Source organism: Phalaenopsis equestris, unplaced genomic scaffold (genome assembly GCF_001263595.1).
Source record: "Phalaenopsis equestris unplaced genomic scaffold, ASM126359v1 Scaffold000036, whole genome shotgun sequence".
Classification (NCBI taxonomy): Eukaryota; Viridiplantae; Streptophyta; class Magnoliopsida; order Asparagales; family Orchidaceae; genus Phalaenopsis; species Phalaenopsis equestris.
Genome location: NW_018164478.1, coordinates 4,931,454 through 4,936,315, shown reverse-complemented (window position 1 = coordinate 4,936,315; position 4,862 = coordinate 4,931,454). Strand labels below are relative to the sequence as shown.

General features: G+C 35.4%; 1 pseudogene; it reads left to right on the top strand.

Moving 5' to 3' along the window:
- The first annotated feature begins 216 nt into the window (after positions 1 to 216).
- LOC110018805 lies at positions 217 to 4,456 on the top strand (annotated as a pseudogene).
- The last annotated feature ends 406 nt before the right edge of the window (positions 4,457 to 4,862 follow it).

Here is a 4,862-nt window from a genome sequence, read left to right as displayed (position 1 = left end):
ATCACATAATATATATATATATATATATATATATATATCACTTATGTCTTTCATATTTAGATATCTAATATCTTAAAGCTTAAAATATTATTTAAATAAATTCATAAGGAAATCGTGATATGCTTAAATCTCTATTAAAAATGCACTAGAAATAATAAAATTATAAAACCACCAAATAAATTCCCCCATCTTCCTCCCTCCCCCACCTATTTAAACGCGCGCTCCCTCCCTCCATTACCCAAACTCTCTCTCTGCTAATTTAGCATAAACACTGAGAGGAAGAAAGGTACAAAGATTTAGTACATGGCAGCCAAAACATTCTTCTTATTCTTCTTCTTCTTCTTGCCTACCTTCATCTTCTATTCTGCCATTGCAACTTCTCGCAATCCTCCTCTGTTATCTACGGCGACAGTCCCCGACCCCGAGCTCGTAGTTGAGGAAGTTCATAGGTACGCCCACAAAATCGTCATCAATAGAAAGCATTTCTCAGTCTCTATTAATTTTCAGTTCATAAATTTCATCATTATAGTGTTAGCACTTAGGACCCATTTGATTTGGTGCTCCTTTTTTTCTGATAGTTATTTGGCTCATTGACAGATCTCTAAGAAATTTTCTGCCGCACGTTATACCACTTTATGTCATGTTGTAAAATACATAATAAACATTAAATTTTAGGTAGATTTACACACATATCAATTAGTTAAGAAAATTTTATTAATATTAATATTTTTTAAATAAATATATCTTTCATGCATATATTTTTCTATGACCGACATTAAAGTATTGTATATGTAAAATTAAATTTTAATATTTTTATATAAATACAATTATATGATATTATGTACTTAAATTCTCATAAATTTTATATGAATTCATCTCCTCAAGTATTTGAGACATTTTCTTATAAGTTTAGTTCGGCTCCGGATATCAATATCAAAACAGTGCTGTTACACTTCAAAAAATATCTGCTTGCAAAAAAGTTAAGGCTTAAGGGGCACAAACCTAAGCGGAAAATCAAATCATATGCTAACATTTGTTTTATGTAGCCATTGTTTCACTCGTCCTCAGATCCCTGCGGAATTTGTCACCAATCAGAAAAATTTTCAAATTTAATTTTAAACATCAATTTCAAAACCATTTTAGTATATACATCTTGGTACAGATGAATTAGGCTTAGGATCGTATTTGATCATCTCTCCTTTATTTAGGAGTAAGAAATAAGGTGAAAGTTATTCTATTTAATGGATTTATTATAATTGATTTGCTTCTTTTATTTGATTTTTCCTCTATAAAAATGGACTTAGGGTTCGTGAGAAAGAGGTGAAATGTGTGAAAGTTGTAGCTGAAATATGATTTCTTTATCTATACTATTTTTGATATTATTAGACACATAAAAATAACAATGTCTAAAAAAATGCAAAACACAACAAAATGATCACAGAAGCAATCATCTAACACATTTATTGTTGCAGGAGAATCAACGCCTCCCGTCGGCAGCTAGGCTACCTATCCTGTGGCACCGGCAACCCCATTGATGACTGCTGGCGCTGCGACCCCAATTGGGAAACCAACCGCCAGCGGCTCCCCCCCTGCGCAAATTGCTTCCGGCGCCCGGCGGCAAAGGTGGCGCCACTTACATTGTAACCGATAGCGGCGACGACGATCCCGTTAACCCCAAACCCGGCACCCTCCGCTACGGCGTCATCCAAAAAGAACCCCTCTGGATCGTTTTCCAGCGCGATATGGTCATCCAGCTCAAGGAAGAACTCATCATGAACTCCTACAAAACCCTCGACGGCCGCGGCGTCAGCGTCCACATTGCCGGTGGACCCTGCATCACCGTGCAATATGTCAGCCACATCATCATCCATGGCTTAAACATACATGATTGTAAGCAGGGGGGAAATGCATACGTGCGTGACTCGCCGGAGCATTATGGATGGCGAACACTGTCGGATGGCGACGGCGTGTCCATATTTGGTGGAAGTCATGTTTGGGTTGATCATTGTACGCTGTCGAATTGCCGGGATGGGCTTGTTGATGTCATTCAGGGGTCGACGGCTATCACCATTTCGAACAATTATATGACTCATCATGATAAGGTGATGCTGCTCGGACATAGTGATGAGATGGTGCAGGATAAGAACATGCAGGTTACCATTGCTTTTAACCATTTTGGAGAGGGATTGGTTCAGAGGATGCCGAGGTTTGCTTCTCCCCTGTTTAATTTGTAATGGTTTTCTCTGCTTTCTGCTTTAAATTATTTATTTTTTTAGGCGCTGTCTCGTAAATGAGATTTAAGGCATTAGGATTTAGTAAATTTCATAAATTCAGATTTCTTAAATTTTGAATGAGTTAAATTCGAAAAGTTGTGTGGTAATAGATTTACTAAGTTCTATTAATTCAATAAAACTATTTGGTGACTTCTGCTAGGATTTAAAAAATCATTATACCTATTGGAGACACTAAGGAAACCCATGAAGTTAAATTTCAAGCCCTGCGAAGCTAATTTCACTAGTTCTTGAGATCTAATAAATCCGGGATTTAATTAGGATTGAGAGATTTATTTTGTACAAAATACCCGTCTGAAAGGATTCTACATAAATCCAGGGTTAAAAAGATAGATTTTTCTGTTTTTTTAGTTTGTAAAGAGATCACTGATTCGCATGTGCCTATTTAAACACATGATCATATAGCTGTTCTCTGTACTTTTGCTTAAGCTAATTTGGTAGGAGGACTGTGAGTAATAACTGAAAAGATTTGATGGAATCGGGCAGGTGCAGGCTTGGATATTTTCATTTGGTGAACAACGACTACACCCACTGGGAAATGTACGCAATTGGAGGAAGCGCGGCGCCGACGATAAACAGCCAGGGAAAGTTTTTAAAAAGAGGTGTTTTTTTTTTTTTTTTTTTTTTTTTCATGAGGTTCCCGCTTTCTACTTATTTGTACTTCTTTAATTTTGGTAGAAGATAATGTGCTCCTTGCAATTTTTGGTTGAAATGTCGCTTAGTGCCATAATCTTATGCTACAGTATTTGAAAGTAAATAAAGTGAATTATTTATATATATTTTTTAATACAACGGTTGAAAAGTGCGTTGCTCTTGATAACGAAAATCATATTTATTATTATTCATTGCATATTTTCCAATGTAAAAAACATAAGTTATGATACTTTCAATTAGGAAAAAGTAAAGGCCGGTTGGAGAATTGAAGAAATATTTGTATACGGAAAGCGTATACAGAGTTGCGTACATTTCAGGTTATTAGGAGGGTACAATTAGGTTACACTTAAGTTACTGGAAGAATTACAAGAGGTATAACTTAAGCGTAATCTAATTATACCCTCCAAATAACTTAAAATATACACAACTCTGCATATGCAAATATTTGTTAGAGAATTGTGGTAGCTGAAAGCCAAATCTCACGACTGTTAATTTAATGAAGCTGTTGAAGTCATGCGCTATGTAGGGCTTCCAATTTTTCTTTTGTTGTAGTCCTACGGTTGGAATCTACGATTGGAATCTCCTTTTTTTATTATTTGGCCAAATAATTTTTTTTTATTTTATTATTCATGTATTTCCTTTTTTTTCTCAGTAATTCCCAAAACTTTTCCACACAAAAAATAAGTTTGAGCAATATTTTTTTCACCCTTCAAGAATCTTTGATATTTGTGCAAAAAAAAAAAAAGATATTTTGAATTTAATAAGCCGCTCCTCATCTTTATGTGCGGCGGAATAGCACATGTGGTGTTTGGTGATATTTATTGATATTTTACTATATATGTCAATAATATCATCAAATGTCACAAAATGTCATCAAATCTCTATCTATTTTATCTGCACGAAATATTTTTTGGTGCAACTAAATTCTTAATTGGCATAAATTTGATGCTTGGTTCTCATGATAAAAATTTGTGTTATACAGGTGACGAAGCGAGAGGATTCACCAATGAACGAGTGGAAGAACTGGAACTGGAGATCAGAGGGTGATTTGATGTTGAATGGAGCCTTCTTCACCCCCTCAGGCGCCGGAGCTTCATCTAGCTATTCCAAGGCGTCGAGTTTGGGAGCTAGATCTTCGTCTCTGGTTGGAGCCATAACCAGCTCGGCCGGTGCTCTAGTGTGCAAGAAGGGGCACAGTTGCTAATTATTAATTATTTGGATTTCTACGTAAGTGCGCATCTCTGATTATTTGAAAGTCTCAGCTAGTCTCTATGGCGGTTCATGTATGTGTGTGTGGAGTCACCTGAAGGTGATACATAAGTGTAGTAGTAAAAAATTAGCATTTAAATTTCCAATCCTATTTTTTTACTTTTTACATGTATGATTTAGTGCCTCTTGTTGCACCAACCTCAAGCTGCTGTCATCTTGAGAAATTAATCGCAAAGGCGGGCAGTCACGATGTGTTGAAGGGTTGTTTCCTCTCAATTATTCTATGTTAACTTTATGGCTTACTAATATGTGTCTTGTTAGTAATTTTTTGTCCTTATATCATTTATGGAATTTAGGATTTAAGGTTTGGACTTTAGAGTCATACTCTAAACTCTAAACTATGCTATACATATCATGAGAATGTGATCTTTGGATTGACACCGTATATGCATCATTGGGATGTTTACATTAGAAATTGTGAATAAAACGCAAAATTTAACCGATAAATTAGATTCATTATGCTTTTTCCATAACTTTCTTCTTAATGAAATGGGTGTGTTAAAAGCTCCCGATTCCTTAAAAAATACTAAGACTAGCTCTACTATTCAAATTAATTCACAATTAATTATGCTTCTTCCATAACTTTCTTCTTAATGAGATGGGTGTGTTAAAAGCTCCCGATTCCTTAAAAATAATAAGACTAGCTCT